This window comes from Hyla sarda, chromosome 1 (genome assembly GCF_029499605.1).
Source record: "Hyla sarda isolate aHylSar1 chromosome 1, aHylSar1.hap1, whole genome shotgun sequence".
Lineage (NCBI taxonomy): Eukaryota > Metazoa > Chordata > Amphibia > Anura > Hylidae > Hyla > Hyla sarda.
The window spans coordinates 349,613,513-349,636,983 of NC_079189.1; the positions used below are offsets into that span (position 1 = coordinate 349,613,513).

The 23,471-nt window shown below is 37.8% G+C and overlaps 1 protein-coding gene and 1 long non-coding RNA gene across 12 annotated transcripts in view; one reads left to right on the forward strand and one right to left on the reverse strand.

The window, feature by feature from the left end:
- The window catches only part of NFIB (nuclear factor I B), a 427,846-nt gene that overhangs the window by 128,625 nt on the left and 275,750 nt on the right, over positions 1 to 23,471 (forward strand). The gene's annotated exons all lie outside the window — the stretch shown is intronic.
- LOC130273874 (uncharacterized) overlaps positions 1 to 23,471 on the reverse strand; it is a 119,330-nt gene that overhangs the window by 7,298 nt on the left and 88,561 nt on the right. For 5 of the 8 annotated variants that reach the window (XR_008844161.1, XR_008844162.1, XR_008844163.1 and 2 more), the window contains one exon: positions 107 to 468. The exons of 2 other annotated variants lie outside the window; for them this stretch is intronic. This is a non-coding gene — a long non-coding RNA (uncharacterized LOC130273874). Of the gene's footprint in view, positions 1 to 106; positions 469 to 19,954; positions 20,037 to 23,471 lie in introns of those variants that run through there. One more of the 8 variants, XR_008844166.1, reaches the window with a different exon arrangement.

Consider the following 23,471-nt stretch of genomic DNA (forward strand, 5'->3'; position numbering starts at 1 on the left):
TAGGGAAACTAATAGATTTACATTGTCTAAAATAATATGTAAAAATGTGTCATTCTAATATTGTACTTAAAGGGGTTATCTACCATAAGGGGATTTTAGTACGTACCTGGTAGACAGTAGTGGACATGCTTAGGAAGGATCTGCACTTGTCTTGGGGCTAAATGGCCATGTTGTGAGATTACCATAATGCTGTGGCTAGCTGTTTGTGAACTGCTATTTCCTGTTTGACTTTTCTTTTTTTTACTACAAATCCCACAATTCCATCTTCCTCCCTCCCACAAATCAGCCACCCCACCCATTGAAACATAAATGAGCTGCATCCATTCAAATCAGTGTGGTTTCCACTCAGGGTGCCTACAGCTGTTGCAGATTGATCTTTCTCCCACCAAGCGATCGCTCCACCCATTGAAGCAGACAGGCTCCCTGTCATCAGCTGACTAGTGAATCAGGTCTCAGCCGCATTGCAACCTGGGAAAAATCCGAAACAGCAGTCATTTTGAATGCTGTTAAAAATATATATTGGGGTGAAAAATCACAGAAGAATTGTGAGAAAACCATCACACACAGGTACAGACACTATATTATGAACTACACTAACTTCACAGCCCCTGTAGCAAATTCCTGGAATACCCCTTTAATTATGTTACATATTTTAGACAAAATATTAAGATAGAACTGGGACCTATGACATGCTCCTTTCTTGCTGTTCTAAATCTTTATTACATAATGCAGTTAGTGCAGTTACAGATGATCTATATGTTTTCACTGCTGTGTGTGGCTGTAGTGCACCTGATAAGATTTAGTTGATATATAAGTGTGCAACTGAGGATAGCTTAGATTAATACTAGTTAATCCACGAGGCCATTTAAAACACCATTTTTGATTTGAGTAAACAGCATCTGATGAGCGCTCAGCTTTTTTTCCCATACAGAAGACCAGTTCACGATCTGCTATAACCCAGGCCTGCTAGATAAAGCAGAATTGAAATAGCAGGGTTGGGATATATCAGCAGTAGTGTAGCTATTGTCCAAGAATTAGCTTTGCATCATTTGCTAGGAAAGTATCCATTGTTTCTAGGCCACAGGAAAAAAATAGCAATTTTAACGAACATTTGGGAAATTATAGGCACTCTGCCATGTTATTAGTATGCAGTATTTCTTGCGTGATGTGAGCATTAGAGTGTGAGTTGTAGCTTGCGGCTGTTCAGTAACTTGGTCTGCACACTTGGCTTCTGTTTTTGTTTTTCTGACATAATTCCTATATAGTTTATTATATATCAGTACAAATGGTTTAATGGTAACAATAAATACTGCTTTAGGCTATATTCATACACTGTGTTTTTTGCCTCATTTCGGACCATATTTTAAGCCTTTTTTTCTCTTCACACACTGTTGGTTTAAGCTTTTTTATGCGTTTGGTCTGTTTTTTCAGACATCTACAGCTCAAAATTAGGCTCATGAAAACAATGTGTGAACATAGCCTAGGTGATTAATGTTGAAAATATTTTTATACTGTTCTCACACATGTAATGTGTTGTATTGACTATATTCATGTTGCTTTAATGCAAACAAAATCATGGAACATGTTTTTTGTAATGTTTTATTTTTGAACTGCATCCTAAGTCATTGAAGCTTATATTATATTAAACTATTGTCATTTCATCTTTGGGAAGCTCTCTACGTAACTATAGGCCGTGAGTAAAAAATAAAAGCATCTAGCTTTACAACATGTTGTTAATAATATTTACCCAAAATGACAAAACAAAAAAACAAACTCAAAAACATGAAGAACACAATATTTTTTGAATAAAATAAAATAAATTACTTTATGGTATAACTATTAATAAAGGGCTTGCAGATTCCCATTGCTCACTTATTCCTGCCTGATTATATCAGTTTTATAGTTAACTTAAAGTAAACTCTTTACAAAGTGATTTAAGGGCAAAACTTGTCACTTTGTAACTCTAAACGCACCTGGAAATGTAAGTTATAGATTTTTTTTGTTTTGCTTCATTGGCTATGTTCCATGATATTTTTGTATTTCTACTCTGATATTTATTTTATTTATTCAATCTAGTACTAATTTTATCTAATAAAATACAGTGTATCAATAATAAGCTAGAGAATACATTGTGCATACATGTATATTCCTGAACTTTCTATGAAAAAATGAGAATAACCATTGCATGCTCAAAGTGGCCCAACATTCATGTTTATTTTAATAGGAAAAGTGTCAAAAGCCAAGTAACGTTATGATCTCCTTAGGGAGTGAAGAATTAGGCATGTTGAAATCCAATATGCCTTATTATTGTTTAAACTGACCATAGATGTCAGGGGACGCTTTGTACGATCCCATACACATTAGATTAGCATCAGAGGGGGCATCCGAAAGATGTAAGGCCTTTTTAAAGGGGTACTCCGGTGGAAAACTATTTTTTCATATCAATTGGCTCCAGAAATGTAAACAGATTTGTAAATGACTTCTATTTAAAATAGAACCCTTCCAGTACTTATCAGCTGCTGTATGCTCCAGAGGAAGTTCTTTTCTTTTTGAATTTATTTTCTATCTGACTCAGTGCTCTTTGCTGACACCTCTGTCCATGTCAGGAACTGTCCAGAGAAAGAGCAAATCCCCATAGCAAACCTCTCCTCTCCATGACAGTTCCTGACATGGACAAAGGTGTCAGCAAAATGCACTGTGGTCAGACAGAAAAGAACTATACAACTTCCTCTGTAGTATACCGCAACTGATAATTACAGAAAGGGTTAATATTTACAAGTAATTTACAAATCTGTTTAACTTTCTGGCCCTGGTTGATTTAAAGAGGTACCCAGTGGGTACCACTGGAGTACCCCTTTAAGACATTATTGAACTATAGACTGAAAGATACCATAGTCAATGTCAAATCTTAAAATATTTTTTTTAATCAAATGAAAGCCTAGCCCCTGTTGTAAAGCTAAAACAGCTTAAAAAATATGGCAATTTAAAAAAATTAAAGTAATAAACAAATTAATAGCAATGGCTACAGGAGCTGTGAAAAATAAATTAGGTAGCTGCATAGATTTTTAATTCCCTTTGCTTTGGTATTCCCTTGAAATACATTTAAGGTCTATAGATTGCCCTCAATATCAGTCAGTAGTCAGTAAATAGGGTGCTACAGTCTGTACTCTGCTAGCATATTCTAAGGGAAAATATTAGTAATTTTTAAGTAATTTCAGCAACTCTGATTTCTAGTTACTTACTGACTGGGAGAATTAGCAATTATATAATATATTCCAAGAGTGTTTTGAAGACCTCAGGGATAGGCTGTCAGTAATTGAGTCTATTATATACACATGCCTTTTTGTGCTGGTCCTCTTCATGCTGCCAAAACAGCTCTGACTGATTGAGGCATGAACTCCACAAGACCTTTAAAGGACCTGGGACCAAGGTATTAGCAGCAGATGGTTCTGGTATTGCAAATTAGAAGGCAGGGCCACATTATCCCGCTGAAAAAGACCACTGCCGTTAGGGAATACCACTACTGTAAAAGATACACTTGATCTAAAACAAAGTTTAGGTAGGTGGCATGTGTAACATCCACATGCATGCCAGAACGATTGCCCAGAGCTTCATGCTGCCCCTGCTGGTTTGCCTTCAGTGCATCCTTGTGCCATCTCTTTCCTACATACAGGCAACATACACCTGACTATCCCTGTGGTATAAAAGGCAACTGTTTAATCATACCAAGCCAACTTCTTTCATTGCTTTGTGATTAAAGGGGTACTCCGCCCATAGACATCTTATCCCCTATCCAAAGGATAAGATATATTATGTCTAGTGACGAAGGGGTTCGGCCTCTGGGATCGATGGATGGAGCCAACTCCACTCTGTGCCGGATGACAGCCCCCTCCATTCATGTCTATGGGAGGGGGCGTGACGGCTGTGTACTTCTGTTCCTCAGCTGTCATGCCCCCTCCATTAGACATGGATGGAGGGGAGTGACGGCTGTCGTGACGTTACAAACACGGAGGCCCCCAAACCAGTGTTCTGAACACAAATGTTCAGAACACCGAAGGGCTGGCCTGGAGATCGCGGCCAGGCCCACCACAATAAGACAACATTGTATTCCCTATCTGGATAGGGAATAAGATGTCTAGGGGTGGAGTACCCTTTAATTTATGGTGCTCAATAGCCTATTGAAGGTACTCTCGGCATAGCACACAGGTCTGCATGGTCAATCAGACAAGACTGCAGCTACACAAGCTGATATGCAGCAAGCTGAGATACACTGCATGCTCTGACACCTGTATATCTTAACTATCATAGGTAGGATCAACTTTTCCACCAATATTGTAGCTCTACTGTGGAATGAGATCACATTGGCTAGTCTGTGCTCCCAAGCAGTATTGAGCACCCATACACTGTAGGAAGGATCCCACAAAATGCACCATTGTGGAGATGCTCTGACCTAGTCATCTAAACATAATAATTTTGCCCTTATACCACCCAAGAGCGATTATAATAAGATAATCAGTGTTATTTACTTTACTGTTTACACACACACAAATATATATATATATATATATATATATATATATATACACAGATATATATGTATATATTTATATCCAGATAGCAAGGAGGAGCAGCACACCAGGGATGCAAAGGTGTAGCGGGTGCAAGCGGGCACAATCGCAGCCCGGGTCACTGGCAGCAGCAGTGATGTATAGTAGAATAAAGCGTCCCGCAGCACTCCAGTAGTGATCAAAATAGGTTTATTACCTCAAGGTAAGATACAACGTTTCGACCGTCACCACGGTCTTTTTCAAGCATTTGTATATATATTTATATATATTTATATTTGTTTTTTATGTTTATCGTCAGCAAAGATTTACACGACTGTAAGGCACTTTTTGACTGCTATATGATATCTAATACATATATAATACACACACATATATATATATATATATATATATATATATATATATACAGTCATGCCCATAAATGTTGGTCCCCCTGAAATTTTTGACGAAAATTAAGTATTTCTCACAGAAAAGGATTGCAGTAACACATGTTTTGCTATACACATGTTCATTCCATTTGTGTGTATTGGAACTAAACCAAAAAAGGGAGGAAAAAAAGCAAATTGGACATAATGGGGGAGATTTATCAAAGGATTTAGACTGATCTAAATTTGTCGCAGTCTAAATATGTGCGACTTTTTTGCGACTTTTGCTTTAGAGGATTTTTAGAACATGATGCATTCTAGTCTATTTTAGACGGAAAAATGGATTGGTGCTGAATATATCAAAAGCGCATCGGCTGAAAGTACGCTGAAATCTCAGACCATGCTGGAGCAGGTTTAAATACGGTCTAAAGCATAGATCCCAAAGTCTGTGCGCAGAATTTATCAAGAGCTGTGCGACTTTTGATAAAATTAGGCACACAAGAGACCAGCCTAACGCTCTGTAGGTTGGTTTATATTGACGCGGGAAATAGACAGCTTTGATAAATCTCCCCCAATGTCACACCAAACTCCAAAAATGGGCTGGACAAAATTATTGGCACCCTTAACTTAATATTTGGTTGCACACCCTTTGGAAAAAATAACTGAAATAAGTCGTTTCCTATAACCATCAATTAGCTTCTTACACCTCTCAGACAGAATGTTGGACCACTCTTCCTTTGCAAACTGCTCCAGGTCTCTCTTATTAGAAGGGCACTTTTTCCTAACAGCAATTTTAAGATCTCTCCACAGGTGTTCAGTGGGATTCTGGGTGCTTTTGACGTATGTTTGGGGTCATTGTCCTGCTGGCCCAAGATCTCGGATGCAAACCCAGCTTTCTGACACTGGGCTGTTCAGTGCAACCCAAAATCCTCAGATTTCATGAGGCCTTGCACACATTCAAGGCACCCATTGCCAGAGGCAGCAAAACAACCCCAAAACATCATTGAACCTCCACAATATTTCCCTGTAGGTACTGTGTTCTTTTCTTTGTAGGCCTCATTCCATTTTCGGTAAACTGTAGAATAATGTGCTTTACCAAAAAGCTCTATCTTGGTCTCATCTGTCCACAAGATGTTTTCCCAGAAGGATTTTGGCTTACTCAAGTTCATTTTGGTATTGCTTTTTTATGTCTCTGTGTCAGCAGTGGGGTCCTCCTGGGTCTTCTGCCATAGCGTTTCATTTCATTTAAATGTCGACGGATGGTTTGCGCTGACACTGATGCTCCCTGAGCCTGCAGGACAGCTTGAATATCTTTGGAACTTGTTTGGGGCTGCTTATCCACCATCCGGACCATCCTGTGTTGACACCTTCCATCAATTTTTCTCTTCCGTCCACGCCCAGGGAGATTAGCTACAGTGCCATGGGTTGCAAACTTCTTGATAATGTTGCGCACTGTGGACAAAGGCAAATCTAGATCTCTGGAGATGGACTTGTAACCTTGAGATTGTTGATATTTTTCCACAATTATGGTTCTCAAGTCTTCAGACAGTTCTCTTCTCCTCTTTCTGTTGTCCATGCTTAGTGTGGCGCACACACAGACACATGATGCTTTCAGGTGTGATTTTTTATATTGCCCACACCTGTTACTTGCCCCAGGTGAGTTTAAAGGTTCATCACATGCTAGAAACAATCTTATTTTTCCACAATTTTGAAGACGTACCAATAATTATGTCCAGACCATTTTATGTTCAATTAGCTTTTTTTCCTCCTTTTTTTGGTTTAGTTCCAATACACACAAAGGGAATAAATATGTGTAAAGCAAAACATGTGGAACTGCAATCCTTTTCTGTGAGAAATACTTAATTTTTCTGAAAAATTTCAGGGGTGCCAACATTTATGGGCATGACTGTAAATGCAAAGCAGCTCAGCACACTACCTTTTCAGGTGGCATGCCCTAAGATCAGCTATGGCTCCAGTTACGAAATAACTCACCACAGCCAAGCCAGAATACGCTGCTTCGGGGCAAACCCCCCTGGAACAGCTGTCTGCAGATGGGTCTTCTTCCCTTCTGGGGAGAATTCTAGATTGGCATGAATCCCAATCAGTTTCTGAGACTTCGTAACTGGAGCCAGAGCTGATCTTAGGGCATGCTACCTGAAAAGGTGGTGTGATGAGCTGCTTTGCATACTCCTTTACCCAAAAGCCTGCAGAGTGCTATTAGCCTTTTTGGATCTCTGTTCACACAGAGCGGTGCTCCTCCTTAAGGAGAATACTTACCCCTTCTATACATATATATATATATATATATATATATTTAAATCTTACAAGGCTTACTAGGTAGTGGTTTTTCTTTTTCCACTTGAATGAATCTGGTATTCATTACTGTACAAATTTTATAGAAGCAGAGCCATGGTAAATGAATGTTTTTATATAAAGAAACAAACCCCGCATTTACCATAAAGAAACATCCTATGTTTTGTCAGGTCCAATGCAAACTTCATTACTCCTTGCTAAGTGGCCAAAAAACCCTCTGAAATAATTATTACTGCCTGCACGATAACAGTGTGGTAGAAGGAGACCAGATTTTAAAAGCATTTCGATTTGGAAGGCAGCAGAAGAAGAATGTCCGTAGTAGTGGAGGCAAAAGTCTAGGTAACAGATTTGTCCATTCTCCCATTGTGTCAAATAAGTTACAAGCTGCTGAAAAAAAATCCCTTAAGTTTCATTCCTACCTATTTATCCTATTCCAACCTCTATTATAATGAATAAAAATGTTTATGTTTCATAGGTTCCTTTATACTATAGATTATTGCAACAATGTAGCAAACAGATTATTTAACATGTGTGTCATTTTATTCTTTTCTTTTTCAAGGCTACATTTTAATTTAACTTATAAACTGAATTAAAAAAAAACATATGCTACATTTGGAGGTAACACAATGCGAACTTAATAGATATGCATAAGAAAGCAATAATTCACAGTCCCTACCACTAGCTTTTACACAATACTTGTTAATGCATCACATTCTAGAAAACGTGCATGGTGTGTCCTATGAATCCTTGAATACTCACATTGACAATAATGAATACTGAATGCATATGAACAATGTATGCCCACAACGTATAGACTCTAACTATTGCTTTTAACACTAAGAAGCAAGGCAAGGCTTGGAGGCACTGCTTATCTGCTATACCACTTGGATAGCCTAAAGACTGAAACGTAGCTTCATTCTTAGCCATTCTTTCCATAAATAGCTGAAATAATACTTCATCAAGGTTCCGGGGTCTGATATGTTATTAGTCAGATAAAGACTTTATAGTATGTGTGCACTGATGGTATGTGATCTCTTGCTTGCGTGTGTCCTTTTTAAATTCACACATATTCAATCTACTAACAGCTATATCTACCAATGCTAGTAATGGAGTAGGAAATGGACTATCAAATACTTTCTAATTACTGACACCTAATATTCTATGTCTCCTTTTCAAAGGCCCAGAGAATTCTGAGTCACGCAAGAGTTTTACAATTCCCAAAGGCTTTGGAAAGCAGTTACAGGAAATTAAAGACGACAAGCTTAGATACTTACTAGCTGGTATGGGCACAATGAAGTTAAAGAAAATAAACTGTAGGAAACTTCTAATTTATAGATGGACCAAATGAAGTGCAATATTCCTTTGGCATCTTGCAATAGCTAGAAATAGCTATATATAAGTACAAAGAGAGAGAGAGAGAGAGAGAGAGAGAGAGAGAGAGAGAGAGAGAGAGAGAGAGAGAGAATTTGGTTCAGTTTCTACAAAAGAGTAAGTGTAATAATGGAATTGTATTGGTGCCCTCCTAGCCAAGGCCTTTTAATCCCTTTGTGACACATGACAGTTCTTAATAAATGTAATAAAAATACATACGCATATTTGGTATTGTTGTGTGTAGAAATTTCCAAACTACTAAAATATAACAGAAAAAAAGCCACAAAAAAAGTTTGAATTAAAAGCAATCAAAAAGTCAGATCAATACCAAATGGTATCAATAAAAATTCAGTATAAGGTACTGAAAATGGCAATTAAAAAATATATATATATATTTCTAAAAAGATTAGAATTTGAACGCTGGGTGAATGTCGTAAAACAGAAGCACCCCCCTCACACACACACACACACAATTTGCTAGACTGCAATTTTTTTCAATTTCACCTTACACCTTTTTTTGTTTCAGAGGAAAGTCATGACAAAGTACACATCATAGAGTTTATTAATAAAACTCTAGCTGTCTGAAGTCCCTCCAAGTGGGAGCTTACTGCAAAATTGGTCTAAGGAAGAACTCCCGGTAAACTGATTACAGGGTCATAGACAATCAAAGGTGTACTCCACCCATAGACATCTTATCCCCGATCCGAATGCCGGCACTCTGACGTTCTGAACATTTATGTTCAGAACGCCGGCTTGTGGCTTCTGTGTTTGTGAGGTCACGCCTTGCACCCTCCATTCATGTCTATGGGAGGGGGTATGACGGCTGTGTACTTCTGCTCCATAGCCATCACGCCCCCTCCCACAGACATGAATGGAGGGCTCCTGACATGACATCACAAACCCAAATATTCTGCTTTTAATTCCAAGTAATGACAAAGTAACATTTTTGCAAATGTATTTAAAAGGAAATCCTCTACCCTTCTAACAGCTTATTACTCTAAACTTCAAATTGATGCTACTTTGATACCCTTCCGTCATATGGAGTGGTACAGTCTTGAAGCTCGGTGCAACACCTTGGGCCCACTTCGTCTCCAGAGCGAAATGGAGTGATCTATCCATGCTTCTCTTTTTAGGTGCCTGGCTACCTTTTCCCCTCTTCTCCTTTCCTTTTTTTTCTGTTTGTGTGTGCGGGTATGAGTGTGTAGGTTTCAGATGTGGCAACTACGTTGTGCAAAATGACTATTCTGTGTGGAGGGAGGGGTGACTTATCGTGTCCTTGGCATATGGTTATGCTGCTTTTATACTTGCCTAATGTTAATTGTTTGTGGGTACTAAAATACTCACCTATGTATGTTATTTGTGTATACTTTACACTTTACTGATATGGCTGTTCTTTTTTATTTTTTATTTTTTTTATTTTAGAATCCAATAATTAGATTCACCTCTACTAAATTACGTTGATTGTATATGATTTGGAAAGACAACTCTGTCTATATTAAGTCTCACAGCTGTATATCAGAGCAAAATTTAAAAAAAACTGCATGCAGAGTTCAGAGACAGAATTGTGTGGCGTCACATATGTAAAGAAGGGTACAAAAAAATGCCTGCTGCACCGAAAGTTCAGTGACCTCCATAATTCATCCAGGGCTCTTACTTAAGCTGGCTACCCCACCAAACTAATCGGGGAGAGAAGGGTCTTGGAAAGAGACCATTTGTGTGTAGGGAGTTGGCACCACTCTGACACACCACAGGCTTTCTCAGTGCATAACACAGACACAGCTTTTGTTCCTTGGTGCTCAGCATCAATGCAGTCCAGTAATCCCAAAATTCAAATATAAATTGCAATGTAGGATGAATAAATGCAGCCTTTACCATGTGACGCCATGTACCAGATGGACACTGGCACAGGGCGACGACGTGTGTGTGCAAAATGGCTTCTGCCCTGTGCCGGTTTACATCTGCCAGGGGTTTTTAATAAACTCCATTTGCATTAAGTTCCATTTAGTGTTGCATTTATTCATCTTATATTGCAATGAGCCATAGTAAGAGACCCTAGATGACTGGGCTGAAGGTTCTGCTTCGAACAAGACAACACAGGAGTGCCTTATGGACCACTCTGTGAATGTCCCTGAGTGGTTCAGCCATAGATCTGACTTGAAGCAATCAAACATCTCAGGAAAGACCTGAAAATTGCTTTCCACCAATGGTCCCCTTCTAACCTGACAGAGCTTGAGAGAAACCGTAGAGAGAAATGACAGAAAATCCACAAATCTAGGTCGGCAAACCTTGCGGCATCATAACCAAGAAGATTGGAGGCTATAAGGGCTGCCAAAGGTGCTTGGTGCTTCATCTTAGTACTGAGTAATGGGTCTGAATATTAATGTACATGCTATGTTTTAGTTTTCTTTCATCTTAACTTCACATTTTCTTTATGGGCTATTAGGAGCAGATTAATATGGAACATCTCAGATTTTGTTGATTTAAGCACAAGGCCACAGTATAATAACAAGTGAAAATAGTGATAGGGTCCGAAGATTTCTTCTGTCCTGGTTCCCCATGCTATTGCTATCATAGGTACTGTGCAAAGTAGCTGCGCTTGCTTCATGGATGGTCATTGCGCTGTGCCTGTCAGGCAGATCTGGATTCATGGCAGAACGTGTTTCCCTGAATATATCTGTGCTGGTCCCAGGGCAATCTGTTAATTGAGTCTGCCTCAGAAAGACTGTAATAGCAAAGAGCCTATCCCACTGAGCAATGAACATAGCATTGTTCAGTATTAGGCTTCCACTTGTTTTTTTTTTTTTTTTTTTTTTGCCACTGAAGTTTTTGAGCCAAAGTCAGAAGTGGATCCATAAGGAAGGAGAAGTGTAAGTCCTTCCTTTATATGCCCTATTCCTTTTGAATACATTTCTGGCTTTGGCTAAAAAACTGCAGTGGCAGTCTTCCAAAAACTGCCAGAAAAAAAAACAAGAGGAAACTTAGCCTTAGCAGTATAATTATTGCTTATAGAAGTCCCAAATAGGGACTTTAAAGTGTAAATAAAATAATAATAAAAAATATATATATTTATATATATACACACATACATTTTTATAATATAAAAATGCCCCATGGGGAATTGTCCAAATTATAAAAATAAAACATTATTTATCCTGTATGGTGAACAGCGTGTAAGCAAAACAATATGAAAGTGCAATATTTTTGATTTTTGGTCAGATTACATGTCAGAAAACTCACATATACATAAAAGTTGTAATAAACAATCAGATTCATAGACAGAAAAATAAAAAAGTAATAGGCTTCAGAATAGGCAAAAGTTGCAAAATGACAGGTTGTTTTTTTCAAATATACCTCTGATAAATAATAATATTTATATATATGTAAGTATATATATATATATATATATATATATATATATATATATATATATATTATTTTGCTATACATTCTATTGTAAAATGAAAGGTATAATTGCAAATTACAATTGGTCCTGAAACAAGCAACCCTGTATATGGCACATGGATGGAAAAATAAGAGTTGTGTCTCTTAAAAGGTGAGGAGGAAAAAAACGAAAATTCAAAAATGAAAACTGGCTCTGTCCTCTAGATCAAAACCCACTGGGTCCTTGTGGAGTAAAGGTGTTTACCTAGCAGGATCAATAATACTATATTTTAATAGTTTGGATATTTCTGCGTGTGGCAGTACAAATTATGTTTTATTTAAAAAATGGGGATGGTTATTTTATTTTATTGGGGGGATCTTTTTATTTCCTTTTTTTTAAATCATGTTTTAATTGTTTTTCACCCTTTTATTAGTCCCCCTACAGAACCTAGACATTTCATTTCAATATTACTCTGTTGTAGTGAACTTTCAAATTGGCAATCTACAAGAACAACCTGCCTGCAGCAGGCCTTCATAGTAAGTCTAATATGGCAGTCACAGAGGTCTTCAGAATGTCTCTGGCTATTATGGCAATTAATAAACATGCCTTGACAAGTGTGCCACCTGTAAAATAACCCACTAAATGTTGTGGTTGCTACTGATCATGGCATTTAGAGAGGTTAAATGATTGGCATAAGACTTTAGCCTGCTGCAAATCCGTGCTGATGAGTATTGGCTGCTGATAGCACCTGGAACCCTCCGTGTATGGAATGGACTCCGCTCCGGAGCTTGCTCCATACATCCGCTATACATAAATGATGGATGACGCCCAGGGGTTAATGGGCTGAATACAAAATACCCCTATAAATTGAAGCACAAGATGGAATTAATTTGACTATAGATTAGGTCATCATAATGAAAAACAAGTACAAAAAACACAATTACATATGTATGATGAAGTTAAGAAGCAATACTTAGTATTCATTTAGTAATGACGGAAACTCTCTATCCTGTTTACTATCCATCTTTTGCAAAATAAAAGAAATGTGAATGAAGGGTTACTTTATTGTTCTCCATGTAATACTAGTGTTGCAGCATCCTAAGAGCTTTGAACAATGCGTGCTTCCAGCTGCTCCCTTGCACTATATACTCTGGATTGATGAAATAGATGTTGTCATTTACTTTAGTGGGGCTCTAAATCTGAAGTATTACTTGTCTATATGTTCTTTTAACATGGCACACAGCTAATCATTCTATATAGGAATACAAGGGTTATCAAAGGTAACAGAAACAATTTATTGAATTTTTTTTGTTTTGCTCTTACATGAGGAGTATTGCACATGTATTTTTTTGTTTGCTAAACGTAATGAAATAGAATTCTATAGATCTATAGAAAGTTAAACATAAAATTCTGCTTATGTTTCTATATTTTATGTGTTGTAGGCAATTTTGTCAAAAACTGCCTTCTAAACATAGAGGTATATTTTGGTGTTTTTATTACTTAACCCAGTATGCCCTGAGTCCGCCCCCTTTCTATAACGCGGGGCCACAGATCCAGGCATGAGCAGTCAAGCGTCAGAATCATCGATCAATGTTATCCTATGAGATAACAAAGATCGAGGTAAAAGATCAGTTAGTGCAGTATTATAGCCACTAGAGGAGGATATAACACTGCAAAAAAAAGTGGAAAAAAAAAGTTTATAAAGATTATTTAACCCCTATTAAAAGTTTATAAAGATTATTTAACCCCTATTAAAAGTTTGAATCACCCCCTTTTCCCATTAAAAAAACAACTGTGTAAATAAAAATATTTGCGTGCGGAAATGTCCAAATTATAAAAATATATTGTTAATTAAACCTCACAGTCAATGGCGTACATGCAAAAAATTTCCAAAGTCAAAAATAGCGTATTTTTTGGTAACTTTTTAAATCATGAAAAAATGAATAAAAAGCAATTAAAAAGTCTGATCAATACAAAAATGGTACCGCTAAAAACGTCAGATCATGGTGCAAAAAATTAGCCCTCATGCCGCCCCGTACGTGGAAAAAAAAGTTATAGGGGTCAGAAGATGACAATTTTAAACGTATACATTTTCGTGCATGTAGTTATGATTTGTTCCAGAAGTACAACAAAATCAAACCTATATAACTAGGGTATCATTTAATTGTATGGATAAACTGAGTAAAGAAAATGTGTTATTTTTCAGAAAAATTTACTGCATAGAAACGGAAGCCCCCAAAAGGGACAAAATGGCGTTTTTTTCTTCAATTTTGTCCCACAATGATTTTTCTTTCCGTTTTTCCATAGATTTTTGGGTAAAATGACTGATGTCAATACAAAGTAGAATTGGTGGCACAAAAAATAAGCCATCATGTGGATTTTTAGGTGCAAAATTTAAAGAATTATGATTTTCTAAAGATAAGCAGGAAAAAGCGAAAGTGCAAAAACGGAAAAACCCTGAGTCCTTAATATACTATATTTTCAACTAATTTTATGAATTGCTGTGACTGAGCATACTAACTTTGCCTTATTTATTTGACAAATGCCATAATTAACCAACGATCACCGGGCACAATGTAATTTTGATCAGTGCCATCTTAACAAGGATTATTGGGACAGATTTATTGATCTGCATTTTTTCATGACTTTGAAATCCTGGTGGATTTGCACCTAAAACACATTTACTATGTGTTTTAGACACTATTTGAGGTTCACTCAACAAGAACATGTGGCTTACTAAGGAGTAGCCTAATACACTCTACCAAGATGAACAATTTTGGTAAAGATTTTAATAAGCCAACCTTAACAAAAGAAAAGTCTAAGATTGATACTGCATAGTCTGAAAAAAAATCTATGAGTGACTCATGGTGTTTTTTTCTGTCAAGGTGTTAGCTAGGCGTCAATAGGGAACCGTAAAATGCTATATATACAATGATTTCTGTTCAAAATCACAGCATGCTGTAGCGCCTGCCTTTTTTCAGCTAGTTTTTGGCATTTTATAGCGGAGATTTATCAAAAACTGTCCAGAGGAAAAATTGCTGAGTTGCCAATCGGAACCAATCAGATTTCTTCTTTCATTTTTGAAAAGGCCTCTGAAAAATCCAAAGCGATCTGATTGGTTGCTATAGGCAACTAAGCAACTTTTCCTCTGGACAGGAAATCTCCCCCTATAGGTTGGAAAAAATTAAAGCATAAAAATGTATGTGTAAATTTATTATTGTGTTTTTTCTGGCACTATTTCCTTAAATTCTTCAATAAAAAAAAATCCTTGACTTGTAAAAAGAAAAACGCAGGTAGAAAAATAACATATAAATACACACTGCCTTGGGGGAAAAAATGCCACAAAAACTGCATCATGGAAGACACAAAAAAGTGCAGTTTTTTGTGGCATTTACACAGGTGAAAAAACAATCTGCACAAATGTTGGAAGGAAGCCTAAAACTTCACCAAATTTTTATCTAACAACCTACTAAATTTGCCACAGGTTATGCTGTACTAGCTGTTATATAGCAGTTAAAAATCTGGGCCATAGTTGTAAAAAGTTGATAAATTGTCTGACTTAGGCTAAGTTTTCACTATGGTTTTTTTTGCAGCATTTTTTTTATGGAAAAAACATCAGAAAAAAAGGCCAGCGCAATTTCCTGCATCTGACATTTTTTCTGGTGTTTTTTCAGCATTTTTCATTTAAGTGGAAATTGCATTTTTGTCCCCTTTGGCGTTTTTTTTTTCAAAATTTGTTGGGTACCAAAAAAAAAAAAAAAAAAAGGATGCAGTAGGTATGGGAAAAAATTTATTTAACGGAAAAAAATGATGGGAGTAGTAGTACCTGTACTAATAGACATATTGCCCCGGGTGTCACTCCTGACACTCGATTCGATTGTCCATAATATAGCAGAGATGCGGAGCGGCTCTATACAGCACACCTCTGCACTATATTCTGGCCGGGCAGTGATGTGAATAGAAATTCACATCACTCATTCATATTTTCCGCCCAGAGTGGGGATTGGCCGGATGGTTGCAGCCAATCCCCACTCTCAGAGGGAAATATGAATGAGTGAGTGGCCGGCCGGAGTTAGTACAGAGATGTGAAGTGCAGAATAAAACCTCTTTGCATAGATAGGACGATCGCATCGGGTGTCAGGAATGACATTCGCTGTGATCTGTCCTTAATTGCAGGTACTACTCCCAACATGGAGCACACTCTGCTCCATGCTAGGAGCTGTAGTACCTGCATTAATAGACAGATCGCAGCAAGTGTAACTTCTGACACCTGTTGCGATCTGTCTATTAATGCAGGTACTACAGCTTCCAGCATGGTGCTCCATGCTGGGAGCTGTAGTACCTGCAGTTAAGGAAAGATCACAGCGGATTTCCCTCCTGACACTCACTGTGATCATCCTGTATAATGCATAGATGCGGGCGGGCGGCCGCTCTTCTATGGGTCCCTGCACTGACGTATATATACACCTCTTTATATTTCCCAGAGAGTTGGGATTGGTTGAAACCATCTGGCCAATAAAAGCTCTCTGCAGGAAATATGAATAGGTGTATATATATATGGCAGTGCAGGGGACCATAGAAGAGCGCCCGGCCGCATCTATAAATTATACAGAAGGATCGCAACGGAACCCGGGGTGATCTGTCAATTAGTATAGGTACTACTACTCCCATCATGTAACAGTGTGTTCCATGATGGGAGTAGTAGTACTACTTAAAAAAGGTAAAAAATAAAGAATAAAAAGTGAAAAACACACACACATTTTTATTATTGTCATCTACATTTTTAGTTCCCTGCCCGTACACATAAATTGATCCCTGTTTAAAAATTAAGAAAAATTTCATTATAAAAAATATACATTTCGTTAAATAAATTTTTTTCCATCACTACTGTATCTTTTTTATTATAATTTTTTTAATGGTACCCTATGAAATTTTATTAAAAAAGATATCTCCATCACTTTTTTGGATCACTAAAGTCCAAAAAAGAAAAAAAAAAGTTAAAACCCACATGGAGTTTTTCTTGGAATTTTTTTTACTCCCATAAAATTATATGTGAGAAAAATGCCACGATTTCAGGGAAAAAAGTGCCATAGGCTCAACATGCTGCGACTTTGCAAAACCGCCAAAAGCTGAAATATGCCAAAAAAGAGTGAAAAAACTCCAAAAGGATTTAAAAAATGCCAAACTGAAAAACTGAAAAAGTGGAAAAAGAATTTAGCTTTTTTCATTGATTTAAAGCTAACATCTGGCCGCAGCGTTTTTTTCATCGAAAAAATGCTATGGGGGCAGTTTTGGTGTTTTTTTGGGGGGAAACGCAGAAAAAAAAAAAAGAAAACAAGAAACTTAGCCTTAAATGATCCCCGTCATGCTATTCTGTTCAGAACTCCTGATAACGACTGTCAAAGGATACCATTAACCCCTTAAGGACTCAGGGTTTTTCCGTTTTTGCACTTTCGTTTTTTCCTCCTTACCTTTTAAAAATCATAACCCTTTCAATTTTCCACCTAAAAATCCATATTATGGCTTATTTTTTGCGTCGCCAATTCTACTTTGCAGTGACATTAGTCATTTTACCCAAAAATGCACGGCGAAACGGAAAAAAAAATCATTGTGCGACAAAATCGAAAAAAAAACGCCATTTTGTAACTTTTGGGGGCTTTCGTTTCTACGCAGTGCATATTTCGGTAAAAATTACACCTTATCATTATTCTGTAGGTCCATACGGTTAAAATGATACCCTACTTATATAGGTTTGATTTTGTCGCACTTCTGGAAAAAATCATAACTACATGCAGGAAAATTTATACGTTTAAAAATGTCATCTTCTGACCCCTATAACTTTTTTATTTTTCCATGTACAGGGCGGTATGAGGACTTTTTTTTTGCGCCGTGATCTGAAGTTTTTATCGGTATGATTTTTGTTTTGATCGGACTTTTTGATCACTTTTTATTCATTTTTTAATGATATAAAAAGTGACCAAAATACGCTTTTTTGGACTTTGGAATTTTTTTGCGCGTACGCCATTGACCGTACGGCTTAATTAATGATATATTTTTATAGTTCGGACATTTACGCACGCGGCGATACCACATATGTTTATTTTTTATTTTTTTTACACTGTTTTATTTTTTTTATGGGAAAAGGGGGGTGATTCAAACTTTTATTAGGGAAGGGGTTAAATGACCTTTATTAACACTTTTTTTTTACATTTTTTTTGCAGTGTTATAGGTCCCATAGGGACCTATAACACTGCACACACTGATCTCTAATGCTGATCACTGGCGTGCATTAACACACCTGTGATCAGCATTATCGGCGCTTGACTGCTCCTGCCTGGATCTCAGGCACGGAGCAGTCATTCGTCGATCGGACACCGAGGAGGCAGGTAAGAGCCCTCCCGGTGTCCGATCAGCTGTTCGGGACGCCGCGATTTCACCGCGGCGGTCCCGAACAGCCCGACTGAGCAGCCGGGTCACTTTCACTTTCACTTTAGAAGCGGCGGTCAGCTTTGACCGCCGCTTCTAAAGGGTTAATACCGCACATCGCCGCGATCGGCGATGTGTGGTATTAGCCGCGGGTCCCGGCCGTTGATTAGCGCCGGGACCCACGCGATATGATGCGGGATCGCGGCGCGATCCCGCTTCATATCGCGGGAGCCGGCGCAGGACGTAAATATACGTCCTGCGTCGTTAAGGGGTTAATGTCAATGGAATCTTTTGAGCATCCATTATCATCAGTTGCAGTCAGTTATGATTCTAGTCTGTTTTTTGACAGGACAAAAGACGGTGCATGCACTAATTTTTCTCCTGTAAAAAAAAAACAGGCATATAAAGGACGTTAAAAGTTTACCATTGAGCTCTATGGATGACGGATGGCAACTAATGGCATCCATTAGTGTCCATTATTTGTATATTCCTTTAAGGCTGCATTCACATCTCATTTTTACACTACGGGTGCCGGATCTGGCCGGGGGAGGGGCAAACCGGGCTCTCTACCGTACCCCAGCCTGACCAGCGCTGAACTCCATTCACTTTAATGAGCTGACCGGAGTCAAACGGTGACTCCGGTCGGCTCATTTTTTTCCTGTATCCAGTTTTGTGACCGGACCTAAAACAGTAGTATACTACAGTTTTAGATCCGGTCACAAAACTGGATACGGGTCAAAAATGAGTCGACCGGAGTCACCGTTTGACTCCGGTCGGCTCATTAAAGTGGATGGAGTTCAGCGCTGGTCCGGCTGGGGTACGGGAGAGCCCAGTTTGCCCCTCCCCCAGCCGGATCCGGCACCCGTAGTGTAAAACCGAGATGTGAATGCAGCCTAAGATCCGTTATTGCTACTGAGCAATAACCGATCATAATGGATAAAATAATGGATCCTACTGGATGGCCAATTACTGTTATTTTAACAGAATATTCATTAAAATAACAGACATTGGCCATCCGTTATGATCCGTTGTGATCAGTTATTTTATCCTTTCATTCAAGAGTCGTTATTGACGAATAACGGGGCAATAACGGGCAGGATCATGACAGTAGTGTGAAACTAGCCTTAATGCCCTAAAGCAGGCTAAATCTTATCTTTTGTAGAAAAAAGATATTTATGCATTAGACATTGCCAGAAAAGTTGAAGATACTCTGGCATCTTCAAACCAAATTTGGAAGAAAGACTGTTGTCACCCAGACACTTTGGCAAATGTGGATACAAAGGGCAAAAATTATTCTAAATAACTTAATTTTAATCATTATGGCACAAAAATCGCAAGGCAACCAGCTGACAGCTGATGGAGTTACTCGAAATATATAACATGGAGTTACAATACTTTTAAGAACTGTTCAACGGAGACTTCTGGCATGTTTCAAACCTGCAGACATTTGATTGAACATAAAAATAGACTAAACAAATGATGGCAGAGAGATATGAATGAGCTAAACAGTTTGATAACTGGTCACCCTTACACTTGATGTTCAGTTTTTTTCCAGTAATGAGAAAATAATCCAGTGTTCCGAGGAGAAGGTACAATATATCAGAAAACAGCCTGGGGAACAGAGGAGGAAGACTGCATCATTCAACATGTCAAACACTCCACTGATGTTATTGTATCTTCATGAGCAACTTCAGCAGTACAAATCATACTAGAGCAATAGCTGATCCCTCCGCTGCATGACTGTAACCATAAAAAGGACTTTACTGGGACTTATTTCAACTTCATGTACGAAAGTGCGCCATATCACAAGGATCCTGAATTGGCACTTTTCCTTGAGGATCATGGCATTGAAGTATTATTCTGACCAGGCAATAATCTGGCCAAAATTTCAAAGTTAAAGATAAGGGGAAGGACAATAACAAAAAAAGCAGCAACTGACTGACAAACTTATCGTAGCTCGGGCACACAATGCCTATATGCCTGAACACTGCAAAGACCTCATTCATTATATGCCTAAACAAGTTAAACGCATGAAAATGGCCAAATGGTTCATCACTAAATATTAATTTTAATAAACTGGCCATTAATATTATTTAAAACAAAGTATATTGTGAGTTACTTGCTATGCCTGTATTGAGATGCATGGAAAAACTGTATGGCATACAAATGAGAGAGTTCTACATGGCACATATTTTAAAGAATTCTTCTAGCAGATGCACAAATATAAACCAATGATGCAATAATACAGAGCCTTATTTATGACTAAGGCTGCCGATCGTGGCCAAAATGCATCACCTGTTTTGATCCTACAATAAAGAAGTATTCATTCGAGATTGCACTGGACATTGCTTTCTATTGCGAGATTTTATCTTCGGGATTCCAGTCCATCCCGGTCCATGTTGCATGTAAGGCAAGGGGGTGAGCTGACTGCTTGTGCTTGCTAGAGCCTTATTTACAGCTCCTTCTTACCAAGCTTTTTCAGGGTTTGTTACCCAGCATTCCCAGACTCTTGAATAGCATTTCTACTTAGTAAAGCATCAATATACTAATTTTCCCGACAACACTACAAAATTTGGCACAAATATCTTTTGACATGTCGATCAGAGATCCACTGCGATCATAAGTTATTAGCTTGTGTTCCGTTCCTCGGCCAGCCAAGGCATCCATACATTTCTCTGCATAGAAATCTATGCAGAAAAAAAATTACAAATCTCTCAGCCAGCCAGGGAGTGGATCGCAATGCCACTTGCTTCCCCGGCCAATACCGCACAATCATAGCCAGTCTCGGGAGTGAGACCCAGTGCGATCAACAACTTCTGACATGTCTGATCGATATTTTGAAGGTTGTTTTTAATGATAGTAATGCTTTAAAGTAATACCCCATACACATGTTTATATTTGTCTGGTGTTAGGTGTAAGAGAAATCACAGCTTTCTGGTATCCTGAATATAGAAAATGTTTTCTGTCACACAGTAGGTAAAGAATATGAACGGATAACACTTGCTCAAGTCAGCAGAAACATTCTTGATACATGTGTAGAATTTTTCCAATCTTCATAATAAATCATAATAGTCCTGTCAATAACTAATAAATATTGGATTTTTTGCTCAAACATGACACTAAGAACCATGTGTCAGAGTTTTGTGTATGAAACATTACACAATTTGAAATACCATTGAGTATACAACATAGTCATACATATAGGACACAAGCTGACCTGGAGCAAAGCATTTGGTACAGGTCAGGCTGTTACATGTATACCATTATTTTAGTGGAATCAACAGCTCTGTTCACAATATGTGTGCATTGGCGATGTATGCTGGAAGTATTTCCCTATCTATACCTCCGACATATACAACCGTATAGTCATATGGGGGGACATTTATCAAAGCATTTAGTAGTTTTTTTTTTGCTTAAAATTGTCGCAAAAAAGTCGCACTTGCGACTACTCTCTTTTTTCTGCGGCTTTTTGATTGTGCAGTGTCCTAAGCAAAAAATAAAAATATTGCTTACCAAAGCAGAAAGTGATTTTTGACTTGCAGTGGTCAGAGATTCGCAAAAAAGTCGCATAACATGAAAAAACCTACTAAATTTACTCCAGCTCAGACATGGAGCAGAAAAAGCCACTACCAAAGCAAAAAAAAAGAAAAATTGCTTACATGAAAGAAATTTATCAACAGGCTGAAAGCAGTTGATATGTAAGTCGCATATAAGCAAAAACATTGTAAGAAAAAAATAACTAAAAAAAAGGAATACATAAGCAAACATTGATAAATGTCCCCCAAGGTGGCATATGTTATCAATTAGCCTCAATGTAAAAATAAAATAAAAAATAATGCATTACACAATTTCTTTTGCAGTGGCCTGTTCTGTATTGAAAAACCTACTTGTGCTGTACTTTGCTGTAAAGTAAATAATAAATAAATACATAAATCAATCAATAAATAAAAAAGACCTGCCATGCAAACCAATCAGATGCAGGCTTAAAGGACACTCTTTTGACTTTTAACAGGTCAACAGGATCCTATGGCTATGTATGTTTAGCATAGATGCTGGAAGCTATCCCAGTGCATATGCTGAATGTTTTCACAAAGGATGATGTGAACACAGCCTAAAATGGCTTACACTGGCCAAAGATGGAACAATTATCATTAAAGATCCGACCAGTGTTCCGACTGTTAATGATAATTGCTACTTGTATGAAACTAAAAACAATGGGAAATATGCTCTTTTGGTCAGAATACGTATTTTTTCTGCTTTCTAAATTTTCTCGCCCATTAGTAAGCGCATTAGCTAACTATCGTCTGAGAACAATCCATGTGGGGCAATGCAAATGTACAATATACCACACCATTCAAACTATTTTCTGTGGATGCTCCCCTTCCCAAAAAGTGAGCTTGTTTAACATAAGATAAATAAATAAATAATGTATTACTTGATTGTGGCCACATCATTACATATTGGCTGCTGAAAGCTTAGGACAAAATAATATATTGGTAAATATGAGGTACAAAAGGATGAAACTGTTGTGCACAGTATATGCATAAATATGTTTACATAGATAACAGATTTTATTGTATGCCATGTCTTTAGGGCATTTTTGGACATATGCATGGATTAGATTGTCTAGAAATCTGTATATTGACAGATCTTCCCATGACCATGAATAATGCAGGTGTGAGCATCTGACTATTGAACTGTATTAATAATATGTTGTGGAAATATGAACTGTCCCCACCCTGAGCTAATCATTGAAGAAGTGGCTTATGCTGTGTGTAAGAGGAGAGAACACGTTTCCCATGGTCTCCCAGAGAGTATGTTCATTAGCATCTACAGTCCAGCAAATGGCACTTTGAAAGACACCTCTACCATTAATTGGTAAACAGGATCCCCCCTCCCAATCCTTTCTCATTGACTGCTGATCTGTTAGACAGAGATTAATATGTCCCATTATTATAATGTGTGCTGCCTGACATCACATTACCCACATACATTCCTGGGTTTTGTGGGGCTATTCTGGAAAATATTCTGATCATTTTGAATTGT